Raw genomic sequence first — 20,739 nt, 5'->3', positions numbered from 1 at the left:
ACTATATATATATATATATATATATATATATATATAGATAGATAGATAGATAGATAGATAGATAGATACTGCGGGGCCGGGCGCAATCGGTTGCTTTCGCCAGCCGTGATGAGTGGCGGGCAACACCATATGTGGTAGTGTCAGAGGAAACCGGGCTTCGCGTCACGTCAACGGACACTCCTCTCTCATTAGTGAAATGAAGCACCTTCTGGCGCCTCTCTCGCTGCGAACGGCGCAAAACTGAGCAAGGAGGTGCGAAAAGCTAACGCTCTTTAAAAGGCTTGTTAAAGGGGGATCGTCCAATATCGACAAGCAGCCCAAGCCAGCTAATACTAAGACATTGGCGCTTCAGGTTAACTTATTCAGCGAGCCAAGCTGCGATTACTGGGAGAGGTGCTGCTCGCGCCTGTTATGTTGTTGACCTCTTTCCTCTTGCCACTGGGATTATGAGCATTGCTTTCCCGCCGTCCCCCTTTCAACACTGCGCGAAAAAACGAAGGCGCGCGTGTGATTGCGTTTCCTTTCGCCACGAAAACGGAGAGAATAGCAGTTCCGGATAACCAGACTGGACGTACATGACGCGATTGGTATCCCTGCTATGTATCTGTGGAGTACCGACGATTTATATACGGTACATCTTGTGTGTTCAGGATGTGCTTCGACTTAGCACGTAGTGTGCTGCGACAATCATGTAGGCGATCGTTGATGGTGCAGATAGCTGTGCTCTGTTATAACATGTCGATACGTGAGCCCCATAAGTATCTCCGTTGCTCAACTTCACGCGGATAGATGAATAACTCTCTTTATTCTTCTTTCGACTTCGCGAACTCTAACTACTCACCAACCAGCCATTCTAGTCATGAAGATAGGGGTGACGGCGTGGGCCCACTTATAGCGTCCCTACTGTAGGCATTATTGCGTTACAGCGATGAGAGACTCCGCAGGCAAGAATCGTCAGCCGGTGCATGTTGTTCTGCTCGCGGAATCTTTTAATGCGAAGTATTCTCTGAGGCGTAACAATTTGAATGTGCTATGTATATCGTACCGGAGCATTTCAGCGCCATTTCTGTGCCAGCACGGAGGAAGAAGTTGACGTTCGTGTGTTTCTCGCTCTGTCGGTCTTTCGGGCTGTGGCTGCCTTGTGTTAGTGACCATTTTCCAAACGCCGTGCCCACGTTGCTGAGACAAATGTGCCTGTTACAATATATATATGTATATATATACATATATATATATCGTGAGCACCGTCACTGTGATGTCCATTTTTCGCCCGGAACCCTTGTGTCACCACCTCGTAAATTCAAATTCAAATTCTTTATTTTTTCCATGAAAATACAATAAAAGTGTGTCCAGTAAAGTTTGCCTTTGTGAAAGACTGCTCTCTTGTTACACAGGCCCATATCGCGTGTTTCGCAACGTGACCGATGTCACCTATGAAAAATCATTCTAGCCACTCCTACTACGTCCTCCGCTGTGACAACCGGCAGTGACATTGTCCACGTCGCCAGACATAAGTCCTACATCTCTCTACGCGCCTTCGGTCTTTTAACAAAACCGGGACGGTGCTTTTGCCACCGGGGAGGTAGTATTACGGTACAATGAACAGATGCTCAAGAGACGAGCCGCCGCGAAAAAGACGATGAGGTGTCTGTGCTCTTGGCGCAAGCGTGTATTTGCCTGGTGGTCTGGCTTCAGCGTAAATACAGTGTAAATATACTCTTTTGTGTGTGTCTTTCCACGCGTAACAATACATATATATTGTCCCACGGCGGGATTCGAACAGAGAACCTCTATAGCACAGCAACACAATGCTGCAAACATTACGCCATAGACGCGTGCGTCGACAAGCGGAATATACAGGATCCTTAAGAATTTCTCGCGTCTGTGCACCATGCTGAGACGCTTGTAATCCTTCGCATTACGAAGATGTCAACTGCAGTTGAATCTGCCGAACTTTCTTTTATCAGCCTCAACCTCCCCCACCCCCTCCCCCTAAATGCAAGGCTGGTCTTGTTCTTATCGATAATTGTGAGACACAAGCCACAATGATAGTACGAGTTTCCGACAGAGCCAGCTATACTTAGCACTATTCCCCAATGGGAAACACTTTTCTGGCCCAACCATGGTCGGGTGCATCGTGGTTATCCAACTATCGGTTGCGCCGAGCGTGGGAACCCTTACAAAAAAAACTGTTGAAAGGTTATTGAAATATCATTGGTCAACGTCAACAAATGACCTTGAAAGATCATTGGCGAATTGTTGAAACATCATTGAGGAAATTGTTGACAAGTGTTGATAATTGGCCCGCGACATTTTGTCGAAACATCATTGTGGCCTCTCAATTTGAAAGATCGTTGGCATATCGTTGAAACTATGGTGTATTTCACTCTTGAAAGCCCATTGAAGCAGTGTTGAAGATGTGTTGTTTGTCAATGTTGAAAGCCCATTGAGGTATTGTTGAAATGTGTAGTTTGTCAATGTTGAAAGCCCATTGAAGCATTGTTGAAGCTCAAAATTGAAAGCCCATTGAGGTATTGTTGAAATGTGTTGTTTGTCAATGTTGACAGCCCATTGAAGCATTGTTGCAAATGTGTTGAGCCTCAAAATTGAAAGCCCATTGAGGTATTGTTGAAATGTGTTGTTTGTCAATGTTGACAGCCCATTGAAGCATTGTTGCAGATGTGTTGAGCCTCAAAATTGAAAGCCCATGGAGGTATTGTTGAAATGTGTAGTTCGTCAATATTGAAAGCCCATGGAAGCATTGTTGCAGATCTGTTGAACATCAACACAAATTACGTTGAAAGCCCTTTATGCCCCACTGGGTATTCAGCAGTTTAAACCTGCACTTACCTTAAAATACTGCTGAGCTATGTTGCATATAATTACCTTTGATGTCACGGTGGCATGTCTGCTGTGAGAGGATAAGGATAAAATTTAAATACAGGCATTTTGTACCGCAGACCTCTGTCACCCTGGGCTCAAAAGCATGCTCCTAGATTGCCTGTAATAAACCATATTGTAAAACTGCTAGCAGTACTGTTATGCCACTTTTTTCAATTGTCAGAGTGAATGGCCCTCCGAAAAATCAAGAGTGCTGAACTGATGCAGACAAAAACCATTTTTCTAGGTGAACTGTTTATTTGTAACCAAACATCTCTGTAAATGTACAACCCTTTGTAGTTTCAGATCAGAAACTTCTTAAAAACTATCGCACAGCACAAACTTCCTGCAGCTTGACACCATAACAAAATTGAATACTGAAGATGTAGTCAGTGTGGCTCTCAAGTAAAACATTTCCCAAAAGAAATAAATTTTAAAAAATAAATGCCTAAATAAATAAATGCACAAGCAGACTGACATGACTGTAAATAAGAACACTCAAAAAAGGTACTTGCTTTCTCTATTAGGTAGCCGGTGGTACTATAACCATGGCACAATTTGCTTGTGCCCACAGCACTCAACTGAGACCTGATATGCAGGGTGGTTTCATGGAACTTATTGAAGACTGACTGTTGCAGCTAACATAATACTAGATACAGAGTGCCAAACATTACTTGCATGAGAAACAAGACACCATAGTCAGCTGATTAACAAAAACTCAGTTCCTAATAAAGTTTTTACTAATTGTAGCCGGTAATTTTACAAGGTGTATGCACTTAGAATGAATTTCCAGAATGACACTAGAAACGAGACACATGCCATCAAACTGGCTGTAGAAATGCACTGCTATGCATCGAAGTACAAAAGTAACCGGAATGCCCTTGTACTTCTCTCACATTTATGGAAAAATATCGAAACTGGTGTCATCCTGGAAATTAATTTCAAGTGAATGTCTTGCAAACTCACTGGCTACAATTTGCAAACTGAAATATGTGCTGTGATGTTATAAGTGAATTAATAAATTTATGACAATCAGTTTAATGTTTCCATTTCTTGTGCTAGTAATGTCCACCTCTGAATAATCCAGCTCAAGAACAAGAATTATGCTACCTGGCAGACAACTTAAATATCTGTAAAACTGAAAAAGGATCACTGTACAATCCTTATTTGTTGGTTGAATGGTGTGTGCCAATTTCAGTAAACCTTACATACTTTTGAAACATGGCAATCACAATAAGTGATGCCTATGGGAGCAGTTTATTATGCCGCATTGCTGTTGCATGATCCAGTTGTGTTTTCTGCCATGATAACGTTGCTGCGCAGGTAATTCCATATCAAGCGACTTATTCATATTGACTGCTTCAGATTTTCATATGAAACAAAGACAGCTATTAGTGATGTGCTGGAATACAGCAAAGTTACTCCTTGTGCGAGTTCCATTTCAATTTTATTCGCTGCCACAAAAAATAACGAAAGAATTCAGAAGATATGGTTTTATGCAAACATGAAAGGCACATCATTGCCATTACTGGAGATGTTTTGTTGCATATTAAATTTAAGCCGACTTATACCTATTAATTTTACTCATGTATTTTAGATAGCAATAAACCATTTTTACAAAGTTATGTAAAATGCCGTTCTTACTGAACTCTGGAAATGGCACAGATGCACTTGCAGGTATGCAATTCCATGCCGAATCGACAAGCATTTTTTTCACACCGCACATAAATCTGAAACATTGCCATATGTTTACTAGAGTTCAAAGCTTGTTACCCACTTTTATTTATTTCTGCCAGATATTTTGTAGCATTTTAGGTGACAGTTTAGTTTTCCTGTTCAGCTGAGCTAGAGGCATCAAATGTCCTCTAGCTTTTCAGTTTTTTTTTCAAATGCTTCAAATACTTTTTTTTCAAATGCACATTGTATTGATCGAGGCCTTCAAATGGTGTGCGTGGAAATATGGTGAAGTGATGCAACTGCCAAAATAGCCAACTTTTCAAATATTTGCATACTTCAATTGCTTTTGGCACCGGCAAAAATGAGTCAAATTGCAATCCGTTAGTTTTTTTTTCGTAAGAAAAAATTCACAGGACAGAAATTAAATACAGAATGGTAGCCCAAGTGACATAGTATAGCAGAAAAATATATGAAGCTCTGAAGGTTCAGCTGATCGCCTGTAAAAAAAAAAATTCTAATCTTTTGCAAGAAGCTTCATGTTCAAGGAAAAAACAGCCTTCGTAGTTGGCGAAAAAATGTGATACATTATTGGATAGCTCTACATGTCTGCTATGCATGTGTGAAGTTAAAAAAGTCATTTTGAAAAGCGAGAAATTCCTTTTTGAAATTTTGTCAACACCGACTTTTCTCTGATGTGCGCACAGCTTGCTGGCCGGGAATGCAGACGACAAAGCTGGCTTCGTATGCAGAGATGACAGATAAGCGGTGTTAGGGTCTGCATTTTATTGCTAAGGGACACATGCTCTAATGCAACGAGGCTTGTGTTTGGTGTGGGCCAGGTAAACCATACAGCCATTGCACATAAAATATCAATACAAGGTCTGTTAGAAGAGTATCCGACCTTTGGCTGAAGAAAAAAAACTGGCATAACTGAAGTGTTGGAAACCTAATCACCCTCAATGTAGTCTCCTTGGGAATCCAGCCACTTCTCCCAGCGGTGCTGCCGTTGTTAGAAGCATTCCGAGAAGGCTTCTTTCCAAATGGACTTTAGCTCAGCTGTCGTTGCAGCCATAATGTCTTCTCTTGTCTGAAATCGTGCTTGTTTCAATGGCCCCTTGATTTTGGGAAACTGCCAGAAGTTGCAGGCCGCCATATCAGGAGAGCAAGGAGCCTGTCGAACTACAGGAGTCTGGTTTTTCGCCAAAAAAGTCTGAATCAAGTGCGAGAAAAACATTGTCTTGAAGGATGTGCCAATTTCCTGTTGACAACTTCGGTATCTTGCTCCATACAGCATCACATAGGCCATGGAGGACATCCCTGTAGTAGTCTTTAGTGATTGTTTGACCCTGTGGTGTGTATCCGTGGTGTACCACACTGCGGGAGTCAAAGGAAGCAGTCAGCAACACTTTGACGTTGCTGCGCACTTAGCAGTCTTTGGTTGGTGACGTGGAATGCTTCCACTGTAACGACTGGGATTTGGTTTCCAGGTCGTAAACATACACCCAAGACTTGTCACAAGTGATTATGGTGTTCATGAAGTTGGGGTCACTGTTTGTGGAATCCAGCATGGCTGCGAGACTTCAACACAAAGTTGCTTTTGCTCCACCATGAGCAGCTTGTGAACGAATTTTGGCGCAACTCTCTTCATGGCCAAATCTTCGGTGATAATGGAATGTGGATAAAATGTGCTGATGCCCACCTCTTCCGCAATTTCTTGGATAGTTACACGACGGTCCCGCATCACCACGGGGTTCACTTCGGCAATGACCTGGTCATTTCGGCATGTTGATGGCCGACTGGAGCGTGGCTCGCTCTCCACCGATGTGTGGCCGTCTTTAAACTGGTTGTACCACTCTATAATCTGTGTGCTGCTCATAGCACAGTCACCGAAAGCACTCTGAATCTTCCAGATGGTTTCCACTTGGCTGTCGCCCAGTTTCTGTCAAAATTTGATGCAGTAGCACTGCTCCAGTCGCTCTGCCATTTTCCTTGCGATAAAAAACCGACGAGCGCACCGTACTACCTCATTCAAACGCTGCGTCCCAGCAATTCACGCTATTGGCAGGTGGGAAAAAATTCATGCATGCGCACAAAGGTTCAAGGGCGGCTGATGAAAACGCGCTTGTTTCATATTCATCAGGTGTTCGCAAAAAAAGGTCGAATACTTTTCTAACAGACCTCGTACGTAATAAATATGTGAGGGAATCCTGCAGTGCTAAAAGATATGTTTCATGCAGTTTAGAAAAAGAAATATCAGCTATTATGTAGACAATAAATCTATAAAGAGCACTGATATTGTTCATACAAAGCATCCTAAAGGGCATGTCGCATTGCAATGCAACATAGAGGGAGCAGGACACTTTGTGCCCTGCTCCCTGAAGCCCAATGATGATGCAAGTAGAAAACACCTTCATAATTAAGACTGAAAACCTACATGAGTATGAACAAATTCTTGTGGTGTTGTTTGCTACCACTGTTTCAGAGCTGGAACATGCTCATCTATGTCATATGTGCCATGTTCAGTCTGATGTGGTCAGACACCATTGGCGACCACTTTTTGCGTTCATGTTAAAAAAATACGAGCTGAGACTGCAGCAGCAGCGCTTGACGTCACCTGCCTTCGTAATGATAAAAAAGACAAGTCAGTTTGTTGAGTAGTTCTTGTGGCTAATATATTAACAACCTTTCCTTGCTAGATGACATGGCTTCATATATTTATGCTATATTTATGCTGTATGTGTGATCCTCAAAGGAACATTATAAAAAATACCTTATCGCACTTAAAGAATAATCACTTTTTGTTTCATGTCACATGCATAGCAGACATGTACGGCTGTGTAATGATGGGTGACATACTTTTGTGCCAACCACCAAAGCTAATTTTTTACCTTCAACACGAAGCTTGCAAAAAATTTCAACGTTACAGTTTTTTTAGCTGATAAACTGAACCTCCAAGGCTTGAAATATTTTGCTGCTATCCCAAGTCAAGCAGTCTGATTTTATATTCATTTTGTGCCTTCTGTATTTCCCTACGTTAGAAGAAAATTCAAACTGCAAATTTTGGCAGTCACACCACTTCAGTCTCTTGACATGAACACCACCTGAATATCTGGATCATACAATTTCCCTTTCAGAAGAAACGTGTATCAGTGGCTTCTAGCTTAGCTGGGCAAGAACAATTAATTTTTGCCAAAATTCAAAAAAATTTTTGTGAAGGAAAATAAATGGGGAGCAAGAGTTCGGAGCTTCAACTATATCTGTGATGGCCAAAAAAACGCTGGTTGGTTGCCCTGGAATTACTTAAGAGTATGTATGAAAGCAAATTTTCTCAAAAATTTTCTCGTTGTACCTACTCAAAATCAAGCAAACTTGAAATGGTTTGCCATAATGGAACAGTTCTTGAGAAAATTGTTGGGTGGTTTGGCATGAAATGACTTAAGCTACTTAAAAAATACATTAATAAGGAAACACTATCCTTACTGGAACCATATCAAAAACTAACATAAAAATGTAGTGAACTACAACAAAGCACAGCACTTGTATTCTGGATTGAGCAATCCAATGTGGGCTTCTCAGGAGACTAGCATAATTAACATAAATAAAATTAACATAAAAATGTCAAGGCATAGGAAGGCACAACATTTGTATGCTCATTTGAGAAATCCAAATTGGGCCCTTCAGGAGACTAACATAAAACATAAAAATGTCGAGTTACAAAAGCACAACACTTGTGTTTTGGTTTGAGCTGTCCAACTTGGGCTCTTCAGAGGTGAAGGGGCAGGGGCAGTTGCTTCAGGGGCAGGGTCCCATGCGAGAAGCGAGGCCAGAGTTCTTTACATAGGGCATGTTGGTACCAGGAAATTTGCGACACGTGAAGCCTGCAAAAACAAGCCAGAATAAGTTTTAAAAAGCAACTTCCACATGCAAAAGAATGGCATGCAATATGCCCTTGTTACAATGAAATTGATTTATGTATTTGTGTTGCTTTATTCCAATTTTCCATGGGTACAGCTTTACAGCATGACCATTTAAATTTATTTAGTGTGGCACAGGACTCCACTAAGTGTCAAATGCAGGAAAGGGCAAAGAGGAACAAAACACTGTAGCAATATAACTTTATGAATATCTTCAATGTCAAAGATGTGAACTTTGCTTGCTGATAAACAAAATGGCGAAAAAAATTCATGTCGTTCATAAATAAACCTGAACTGACAACTAAAATTATTTCTTGTAAGTTTCATAATTAAAATGTGCAGCACTTCACTGTGCTTTTCCATGCTCCAAATACAATAGTGTCATGTCACTATAATTGAGTGTAGCTTCATTTGATGTTAGGTTTCCTGAGTTCACATGCAATCAGAACATACTTCTCGCCTTACAATGACTTAGGACTTTCCACATTAAAGAAGACACTGCTTACAGCGAAGTATGTTTTCTTCCTCAACGACTGAATTACTGTTATAATGAGGATTCCGTGTAGTTGTGCGCCAAACTGCTTAGCATGACACTTGCAGAATGTCACAGATACGAAGAAATGCTGTCTTTTAAGAGCCATATGCCATAGGACTGACTTCTTTAACCCTTTTAGGGTTCACTGCCATACATCTGTCACTGTGATGGAACGTTCTGAAAAAATTTGCCTTTTCAGAACAAAGTGTTGCCTAGCCTCCCACTGGAGGTGCTGCAACCTTCTGAGACTTCTAGAAAATATTCTTATAGTGCTGTCGCTCCTTGGGTTTCTCCCAAACTGATTTTTCACTTAGCTTCTTGGTGTCTGTCATTGCACTAATTTGGGAGTGCTGCCACAAGTTTCCGTAAGTTTCATTACAGAAAAAATTATGCTGCTTTATCCTGCATAAAACAATAAAACATGTAAAACTGCAAATACTGAAATGGTATTGCCACTTTATTGTTATTTTAAAAAATTATTTACCAGTTTATTTTCTCGGAAAGTCGCCCTGAAGAACTTAAATCTGCAATAACAATATTAAGGATACGCGAAAAGTGATTTTTGAGACTGAACCGAATAATGCCAGAAGCAAATCAAATATTGGATAGCTTCTGAATAATGAACAGCTGATATCACAATTAATGTAAGATGAGGTTCACATACTAGTATTCTTAAAGTTAGCAAGTTTCTGTCATTGTTATGTTATGAAGAGCTGTTTATTAAAGGCACAAATGGAGCAGCAAAAAGTTTCTTCACATGCACAGGACTCTTCAGTAAGCATGAATGATTGCTGTACAGCCTCTAAAGTACAGCTACTTTAGTAACGTAGCCTGGTCTGCTATTCTTACAAGTTCTTACGTTTTACGTCTATACTATGTTATTGGAGGTGAAAATTTACCGTACTTTGGCTCAAATCTCATGTTTTATTGGTGTTTCGAAATATTAGAATAATACTCACATTTACAAATAGTGACCATTCAAAGACTAAATTGAATAGGACACTATTCAAGTCGAAAGTTTTGAGTATGTGCACACTACAAAAGATATATAACTCCTAAATTAGAGGCATATTTCTCCCCAAAATGTGATCCTCAACGGGCTAAACAAGAGCGACAGAAAAGCCCATTCATCTTTTTGATAAATTTAAGCCCATAATCTACTTGGCAATGGTTCATAACCATGTTAACAGGTAGGTGAAGTAAGGAAGCAGGAAACAATTCTAACAATTTCAGAATGGGAGTAGTGGACATGTCCGATGGTCTGTAAGAAGCTTTATACATTAGGCCCCAAGAGCCTATTCTCCATTTATTGAAGTATATGAGGAAAAGCCACATAAATATTTTTTTCTTATCTTAGAATACAAAGTGATACAGTGCATGTTAATAAATACGAGTCATAGGTTAGGTGCTTAGAATAAGTAAGCATCCACTAAACATAGTACTGTTGACTGTGAAGCTGGCAACTCGGTCCCTGTTGTTTCTTTGATTGAAACTACCAAAAGAAACTTGCCACAACACTCAGGTTCCCTCCGCTGAAAGGTTGCTGTCTCGGATCACATGGACCTGCTTCAAGATAGGAGCAACTTTGATTTGATGTGGTCTGTTAAAATTGGTGAAACTACTGTTTCACATCTCAGAACATGGAGCGCTGTTTTGTTTTGATTTCTGCAATTTGGTGAACGTGCTCCTGCTCGAGCTGAGCAGTAACCACACTTGAGCATAGCTTCTCCGCAATTCGTGTATTAACACTTTCAGGCTACTTAACCATGTCCTCCATGCCAACAGATTTGGAGCGTGCTTCACAGACAACTATTCCTTGCAATGACAGCCAAGTAGCACTGCTAATGCACAAATGCAGCTCATTTTATTTGGTGGAGATGCTAAAAACTTTCGGCAGTGAAGGCAGCTTTTAAATTTGGAAGCATTTGAGTATGGCGGCATTAGGCACTCAAGATCATATGAACAGTCATTCCAAATGGTAGGCTATTGTAGCACACAACTGCACACACAGGCTACATGAAAGTCATTTGTTATGCCAATGGCAAGTTCATAAATTTAGAAAAGAAATGTGAATGTAAAAATGCAACCGGAAAGGGTGTATGGTACTTGCCTATAACAGCACTGACCCTGATGGGGTCAAGAGCCTCTGTTGCCCCTTGGTGTTATTTCCAAAGCCCAAATGGCCCATGAGCTCCTCCTCTGTGAACACATGGTGAAGCAAGGCCCTTGCAAACTTTCCTGGTCCACCATGGCAGGCCATGGTAAGCTGGGCCAGGATAACCTTCTCAATGTGCACTCTTACAGCGTATGTGAACCTGCATGTTTAAGTAAATGTTAGCAAAACAGTTTTAAGCCTTTCAAGTACATTCACACAACAGCCCTACTGCAAATCAATTACAAAAGTACTTGTTGCAAATCTAAAATGCTAAACTTGACTTCTTACAAGCTTCTGATGCTGTCTGGATGCCCCATGTTTCAGAAAAACAATCCAGCACAAACAAGAAAAATAAACCAACGTATCCAAACATCTAGTACTTGAAAAAGGGGAGCACCAGCGAAACACAAATGACACGCACACAAGGAAACGGCATTAGACATGGACGGACATTGGGACGGACCAGCGTTCGTCCCTGTCTAACGCCTTTTCCATGTGTGCGCGTCCTTTGTTTTGCTGGTACCCCCCTTTTTCAAGTTCATCATGCACCAACTGGCCCAAGAGCTTGCGCTAATGCACATCTAGTACTATTTATTGTGATTACCATGCTTGGGATACTTCATATTTTCAGGTGTTTGTCTCGATTGTCCCATCCATTTGTGTGAATATGTAGCCATGGTCTAATGGGGAGATTGGGCTGCTATGTTGAGGGAAGAGTTCAATACCAACCGTTGGAACAGGCTTGGGTGACTGGGTATGTGACCCTGGGCATATGCCACTTTTGAATGAATCTCTTTCACGCTATCTTGAGCATATGCTGCTGCTTGTGTTGGCAAGCAGCATTAGGAGCTCGAAGTGGGACATGATTGTCGATCATTACTAAGATTACCACTACACATCACGTTCGCTTGCTGTGCTCCAGAAGTAATGCGAGATTCCACTCCACTGTATGAAATGTACATAAGCCGCAAGGACAGTAAATTAAATCTCAATAAAATTAATCTACTCGCAACGCACAGGCTGCACAAGATCACGGAGTGAACTCAGAAGTTTGTGGACAGTCAGTTGATGTCCATGTCAAGGACCTCTAGGGAGACTCGGTCATTTCCTCGATGTGCATCATCGTGCCGTCACACATTGTATTACAATTCTGTCTCGTACCACTAATAGTCATCACGTATCACAGAATTCAAAATATAAATAGACACTTATATCTACTGTTTATTTAATCTTTACGGAAAATACTTTGAGCATGAGTTTTTGCAGAGATCATGAATTCTACCGCTTAAAGGAGCACTAAAGTAAAATTAAATTAATTAAATTTTGGCGTTTTAAGTGCCAAAACGACAATCTGATGTTTAAGCTTGTTTCACATGCAAGCGATTCAGCGAATGGAGCGAACAGCGACGCGGCGCTGCAAAGCTTATCGCAAAGTTTCGTTTCATATGCATTGCCGCCGCGCATTTTCCGCTGCTGCGAATAGCAATGTTGCTGGCATAAAACACAGGACTTTCAGCCAGTTTCGGTAGTTTGCGACTACCAACATAAACATAGCTTTGTCTCTGCCTCTCAAATTTTTATTTTATAAATACATATCCTGCGCTTACCAATTTAACAATTCGTTGAAAAGCTCTCTTGGCATGTTGCCTGTACCACGTGTACCAAGTAAATAAACATCATCCTATGCGCAGGCTTTCCAGCACTAATCCTCCGCTGGTCACGTGTCGAGGTGGGTCGTTCGGAAGCAGTGCTGCCGCTCTGCCGCTGCGATGAAATTCCAACTTGCCCGAACCTTGCCGCTCCCACCGTCGAAACTGATTTCTGCGGCGCGGCGGCAGGATTTGCAAGCATTTTCGCTTGCATGTGAAACAGGCTTTAAGCACGCCATAGTGGGGAACTCTGGATTAATTTTTACCAAATCAGGCTGCAAGGTACATGGGCAGTTTTGTATTTCACCTCCATCAAAATGCGGTTGTTTGATCATGTGACCTCGTGCTTAGCGGCGCTGTGCCAACACCCCTAAGCAACTATGGCAAGAAAGCACTAAAGAGAAAAATTATTTTAGATGTATCTGTAAATGACCTTCCTACAATTCAAGAGATTCACTCGTACCATGACAAGAGGGTGAGTAAATTGTAAAAGCAGCAAGAGGAAAGATTGGTGGCAGTGCTGCCTTGAAGTTACCACACCCGCTTGCTGTGACGTCATGGATTTTGATGTCTGTTCAGGTGCAGCAATTTTTTTTTACAAATAAAGATGTTCTTCATTGTATTCCAAAAACTTAAAATAAGAACCGTCAGGAACTTTTACTGAAACAATACAACCCAAGTTTGTAAAAATACTTGAAATCCACGATGTGACAATGAGATGTCAGCACGAAGATTTTGGGGCGATACTCAGAAAATTGAACGCTGAGCTTTATTTTCTCTAATAATCAAGCAATTACCAAGAAATTTACAGAAGTAGATATTTAAAACGATGCTTTATTTTAAATTCATTTAAGGTGTCATTAGTGTCCCCTTAATACAAAACAAGGAATGCACTTAGCTGCGTAATAGGTTAACATGCATCACTGGTTCTCATTAAGGTAGGATTATCAATATAGCAATGGGCATGCACTGGCTACTCCAGAGGGGAGCCCTACCACTTCCCCTCAACCTCCCAATTTCCAATTTTTTTTTTATGAGCAGTGATGCAATTTCTGTATCCTAACGAGGCATAATGCCAAGGAGATTCATGCCATGCTGGCTACAGTATGTGGTGACCGGCACTTCACACCGTCCAGCTCGGCATCAATCTTTCTGGAATTTGGCCCTTGAAATGCAGAAAGCTTTGATCACTGCTCGTTCTTCAGCCAACTTTCTCAAAGGGTGCTGCTGCTCTGGTTTGATACCTCTAGCAGTGCACTGCTGCATGACATAGGTAAAACTAGGAAGATGTGCACTCACGTAGACCACTAATGTCCACACTGTTTCTGAACACCCCTCCCATATCAAGCATATACCCTGAAGAAGGCACATTCTATCTTTAATATGTTCACAAGTGACACTGAAATTCACTCCCAGTCCCGGTGCAGTTGCAGTCTTTCAGCTGAGTGCTTAAAGGCACCATGTCTCCTAATGAAGGCACTCTGCACCAATTGATCACTGGAGCAAATGCCTTGCAGTTGCATCAGCAATGTTGCTTTTTCTGCTTCCTGCAATACATTTTCACGGCATCACTGCATTTGATCATGGTGACGTTACAGAATGGATGGCCAAAGAATTCACCTTTAGCATTCCAGCTTGGGTGTCTCTCAGCTCATTTTGAATCTGAAAAAAGATGTCAGTATTAAAATGTGAAGCCACAATGCAGCAAAATCAACAATCAAAAGAACTACATGGACCATTAGGCTGACATAAATAGACGGATACAAATGACTAGTCATTGAATACACTAAAGTGTGGCCGCTCTTGCCAATGGCAGTGTGAGCTTGTCAAATAATTTATTTCACATTCCTCTATTATTTTAAAAATTATTTCCATGCATCTACTGAATGGTTATGGCCACATATTAAAGGATGCTCCTTCGTATAAAACCACAGTGTTGCATTCTTTTACTCCCCGTCTACCTGATGCTACTGAAGTTTTGCTTACTCTCAAAGAAAGAATTTCACAGAACTGCTCTTTCGACAATGCATTATTCCAAGCTTAGCTTTTCGACATAACTAGCTACTTCTATGGTCACAAGAAACAATGCTAATTATTGATGTTTATGTTGCCGATAACGTATACATGCCGCCTCGAAACCCAGTGGGACGACAAAGCAGATATGCCAGGCATCTCGTTCCTCTACTGATTTTAAAATTTTGTTAAATCAATCACTTACTGAAGTGCGAAAAGCTGCAATTTCACGAAATTACGTTATTTTGAATGTTGTAGGACCTGGAGTGACATGAAATCTGCCTTTCCGTGAATGCTATGAGCGCCTACGCGAAGCCGTTTGGGGCGAAGCACTCGATGGCGTCGAACGAAGATGAAAAAAGAAAGCTGAATGCGCGCGAACTGGTGGAAAACAAAACACACGCGGTTAGCAAGGCGTATAACTCGATGATTTCGCAGCACTCTGTGGCATCCCCCTCTATTGTATCTCACGTATCGCATGGAATCACATGTACACCCTTCAAATTCTTTATTATTATTGCGCGACAGCCTCCTCTGTGTTTTCCGATCGCGCGAACATCGGCCGCACGGCGTGTCAGATAGAAGTCACTCGTTCCTGAAGGGAATTCAGCGCAACAGAATACACTTTCGCCGATCCCACCGCCCCACGCCGCTACAAGCTCGCTCCCACGTCTTGTACTAGCGTGGCGCAAACGAAATATCTTCCGATTACAGTACAGATCGGATGGTTTCACGTCGCATTGTTTTGCGCTCATTAATAAGGCTAACTCAATCGGTGCTCGAATACCGTATCAGAAATCATGGCGTACAACATGCCCTGTTTTAGCTGGCACCACATAGCTACCTTACGTCACCACAAGCGGAGTGTAAAGTTAAACCAGGACAAAGCTCCATGTTATATACCACGAATCTAGTGCGGTACAACCAAAGGATAGTGCTAGGAATGAAAACTAGAAAAGAGGCGCACGGAAAACACGCACAGGCGCTGAAATTCCCCTTCGTCCGCGCCTGCGGCGCGGACGAACAAGGGGAATTCGAAACACTAACTCACCTTTGATGTCGCTGAGTCGGAGGCGATCATGGCGATCTTCGAGGCAACAAGCCCATAAAAAGCGAGCAACACGCAGGAACATTCCAAAGATGTCACAGCGAAGCACACAAAGAACGCAGAAAACGCAGGAAGTTTTCACACAACCGGCATGCACGATCACGCCGGAATGCTACAAGCCTCAACAGCGCAAACGCGCAATCATACATGTACACTCATACAAATACACGCTTATATTATGATAAATTGTACCATTTGATAACAAATTCTGTAATGTCATGTTATTACAGAAAAATTGTAGCGCTTTGGAAGTGTATAAAAGTTTTTTGCTTCACTTCTTTGATGAACTACTTTCTTTGGCGCAGTAACGCAGTGCACCGGCCGGAGCTAATGGCATGCGCGGGAAAAGGCGCCAAATTCAAACGTCGCAAACGCCGTGCTAATGTTTCCGCGCACAGTTTTCGTCGTTTGTATTTAAAAAAAAAAAGTAATGCGTGCCGCAACCATGCGAACTGAACTATTGACCACAAAAGTACAGAAACGTCGCTGTTTGTGCTTCTTATTTCGACGTCATGGCAAACTGCAGGCGGTCTGTCGTCCCATTCTTTAAACATTTGTGCGTGTGCTTCTGCGCTGTGCGAGTTGTCACCGAGAACGTATAGCAGCGCAGGTTGTGCTTGGTGGCCGAGCAGATTCCCAACACATTCGCCAGCACCCCGTCTAGGTCACAGAGAAGAATTTGGCCTCCATGTGAAATATGAGCACGATGTTGTACATATCCGCCAAGCTTTTCGTTTCGTTCTGTAGCGCGCTAACGGGTAACATCTAAGCTAAATTACTCTGTAAAAACGATGTTCACTCCTTTCTCCGCCGCACCCGCCGTGGTGGCATAGCGGCTGAGGTGTTGCGCTACTAACCCGAGTGCTTGGAATCTAATGCCGGCGGCGGCGGCTGCATTTCGATGGGGCTGAAATGCAAAAACGCCCGCGTACTGTGCGTTTAACCTGCACCAAATTTGGTGCAGGTTAAAGGACCCCAGATGGTCAAAATAAATATGGAGTTTCTTACTACGGTGCGGCTCATAATCAAAGCATGGTTTTGGCCCGTCAAACCCCAGACTTGAATTTTGTTAACGTTCCCCGCCACCTTGACCATATTTAACATGGAGGCATGCAATGCCGTTTCCTAACACTCAGCCAGCACTGGCCCCTTATAATGGACGCCGATAGAAATGCAGGATGCGTCCAATCATCGGTTGTTTATCACTGCTTGTAGCGACGTTTGTCTTCTCAAACTATATATATATATATATATATATATATATATATATATATATATATATATATATATATATATATATATATATATATATATATATATATATATGCAGGGTGTTTCTGCTAACTTTAGGCCGAGTGTAAGCTCTATGCCCTCTATGACGACGCGACTAAATGCATGTTGCTCCCTTTGGTATGTAGCGTGTCGCGCTATTTCTATATATTGCTTAATTGGCTAATTAGTCAAGGATAATTAACCAACTTCTGAAGCAAGGAAGTTGCGAAGAAATTCCAATTAGAAAGTTGCAGAGCAGTTGGCAACACGTCCGAATAAACAGTTTCTGTCTTTTTATCTGTTAAGTATTAGTGTTTTCCAGCTTACTGCGGATGCTCGAAAAATACAAAAAGCACCACGTGACATGCCCGCCTGCGAGTCGTGATTGCACGGCTCCTAAGCCTTCTGCGCACAAACGAAAACATACCATTTCACAGGTGTGAACACCCGTCTGCTTATCGCCATCATGAACCGCAGCGAGGGAAGCACGTCGCTGGCGATCAATACCACAGCCAACGCCTTCGTCACTGCCCTGTCGCCTTTTAAGCGGCAACACACCCTGCTCGATGGTATGCTCGTTTGGGAGCGCTGCACGCACGGCGCTCAAGCGGGTATGTCAGGTGATATTTTTTGTATTTCTCGGGCATCCGCAGTAAGCTGAAAAACACTAACACTTAATAGATAGAAAGTTAGAAATTGCCTAATCGGACGTTTTGCAAAGTGCTCTAGAACTTTCTAATTGGAATTTTTCGCCTAACTTTGTTCATTCAGAATGGCTAATTTTCTTGACTAGTTAGCTACTTAGGAAAAATACAAGAATAGCGTGACACGTACAAGAGTGAGCAACATGCATTTGGTCGCATCGTCTTATGGTGCATCGGCATATTTTTAAACTCTGAGTGAAGTTAGCTGAAACCCGTGTATATACGTCTATGGTTCAAGTAACGTGAAACAACACCCTGTATATATGCAATGGTGATTAAGTGATCAGTAAAGCAACATATATGTGAAAAAGACGCACACATACATATGTGCCTGTGTTTTTCACATGTACTTCGAAACTCAATATTGCTCGTGACTCAGTGTTATTCAACAATAAGTTAACAGCATTTAGTCAACGACTTTATTGTTGGAAACTACTCAACAATGGTTCAATACTCAATACTTTTCAACAATACGTCAAGAGAATTTAGTCAACGACTTTATTGTTGAAAACTACTCAACATTAGCTCAATAATACTCAATACTATTCAACAATATATCAAGAGAATTTAGTCAACGACTTTGTTGTTGAAAACTACTCAACAATGGCTCAATAATACTCAATACTATTCAACACTATACCAACAGAATTTAGTCAACGACTTTTTTGTTGTGAACTGCCCAACAACTTTACTGTTGAATTAGTGCTCTGTGGTTTCAATAATTGTTGAGGTATTGTTGAAAGGCTATTGAGTCAACAGTTCGTCAACAATATGCCAACAATATTTCAACAGTCATTTTCATAAGGGAATGGACACTAGGCTTAAGTAGGCAGCTGACTGCTACAGTGTACATACGTTGTGGCAGCTACTGTATGGGTGGCCTGGTCGACAGTGTGCCTTGCATTTCCCGGCAAAGATTATAGGAAGTCTCCGACTTGGCCTACGGCAGATCCAAAATTGAAAGAAAGAGCTTCTGGGCAGATTTGGACATTTCGTTTCGACAGGCAATTAGTTCTATAGTGGGCGTACACACGGCAGGCGCATTTATTATTTCTTGTGTGGTAAACTCACAAACTCTGAGCCGCGGTCTCCATGCCTCCTCCCGCCATAAAATGGACGCATAACGCCAGCGGACGTGCATTGTTATTTTTCTCTCCGATGCATAATTTGTATCTTTGCCTTGCGTTAACAATTTCGCATTTGTATTATTATTTCTTGTTCGGTTCTTTTTATGCCTTTATTGTTGTCTTACTATGATGCCTCCTCCCAACACACACACCCCTCCGCTACTGAATGCTCCTCTGGCGCCGGTAAGGTAATATGAGTAACTTAATAATATGAGAAGTTCAGTAGACTCCTAATGCATTAAAATTAGTCTCAGTCCGTTAAACAACACATGCAGAGAAGAGACGCCGCGAACATACACAGCAAGCACCGCGGCGTCGAAGCTCAAGCAGAATGAGCGTGAACACGGCGGTTCTCTTCTTCACCTCCAGGCGCCATCCTCCTCCCTCTCGGGGACAAATATAATCTCGCCGATTTGACAGACGGGTCGCATAAACGCACGCGACAGACTGAAAAGGAAATTTATTCACCCGTAGGCACACTTACAACAGTGGTAGGAACGAAAAGTACAGTATGAGGTACATCACATGTAATACATCATACTTGATGTAAACAAAAAAGATTAACAAATGAAATAATAAATGGTGTCTTCTTGACACTGGCTTTGCCACACACAACAACAACAACAAAACTCATTACCACATCCACGCAAAAGCATTATTGTCGCCCTCGAATTTATGAAAGGTACTCGGGGCACATACTGACACAGCCTGAACTCGGGCAACCGAATTGAGCATTATTCTGGCTGTAGAGAGACTTTGCCTCGGGAGACGGTTATGTACCGCGTAGACCAGCGGCGAAGAAACTGATGCGCAAGAGCGTCAAAAGGGTGCTAGGTCTTCCGATCACTACAAGCACGGAGCAGCTCGATCGGTTAGGGGTCCACAATTCACTATCAGAAATCATCGAAGCGCAGACCAAGGCACAGGTCGTGCGGCTGTCGACCACCAGGGCCGGCAGGCGCATCCTAGAAGAAGCAGGGATAAATGCCGAGGCAGAGTGCAACGCACACAAGATTGCGCTCAGCGCGGCGGTAAGGGGCACTTTCAAGGTAGAACCGCTTCTGAGAAACGTCCACCCGCAATTCAACGAGGGGCGCCGAAAGGCAAGGGCCCGAGCACTGCTGAAATCGACCGCCAACTGCCCGGGCCTGGCGGCATTTGTAGACGCGGCCCAGTATGGGCGCAGCGACCGGTACGCGGCCGTCTCGGTACGCTGGGATGGCACAATAATTAACACAGCATCGGTCAAGGGGGTAACGTCCGAAGTGGCCGAACAGGTGGCAATAGCCATGGCAATGAGAGACCCCGAACGTCCTTACGTCTACACAGATTCGCGATCGGCGGCAAGAGCATTCGCCTCGGGCTCGATATCCCGGGAAGCGGCGGCCGTCCTCGGCAGCGAGGGAGCCGCGGGTCAGCACCTCGTCAAATGGTTTCCAGCCCACATGGGGGCCGACCTGCACCCCGAATTTCCCAACGCCAACGAGCTGGCGCACGGACGCGCGCGAGGACTCACGCACCGCGGCGATCGTGGCGAGCGAGGTGGCGGGGAGGGAGGGGAGCACCGAGACCCGCTGCTCACCTTCAACGAAATAACAACACACTATCAGCTGTCGAGGAGGACCTTCCCACTCCCCCACGCTAAACTCACTAGACCACAGTCATCGATATTCAGAATGCTTCAGACGGGGTCGTTCCCCTCGAG

General features: G+C 42.7%; 1 long non-coding RNA gene across 1 annotated transcript; it reads right to left on the bottom strand.

Annotated features, from left to right (window-relative positions):
* Nucleotides 1–2,199: 2,199 nt before the first annotated feature.
* Nucleotides 2,200–16,055, bottom strand: LOC139060071 (uncharacterized). Its single transcript, XR_011514594.1, has 4 exons — nt 15,875–16,055; nt 14,431–14,472; nt 11,117–11,321; nt 2,200–8,435 (listed from the first exon to the last, which is right to left on the bottom strand). It is a non-coding gene; the product is annotated as an uncharacterized lncRNA (long non-coding RNA).
* Between the last annotated feature and the right edge of the window lie 4,684 nt (nt 16,056–20,739).

The sequence above is a fragment of the Dermacentor albipictus genome, chromosome 5 (assembly GCF_038994185.2).
Source record: "Dermacentor albipictus isolate Rhodes 1998 colony chromosome 5, USDA_Dalb.pri_finalv2, whole genome shotgun sequence".
NCBI classification, from domain to species: domain Eukaryota; kingdom Metazoa; phylum Arthropoda; class Arachnida; order Ixodida; family Ixodidae; genus Dermacentor; species Dermacentor albipictus.
Note: the sequence above shows the minus strand (reverse complement) of the source record. Positions and strands in the feature narration are given on the sequence as shown.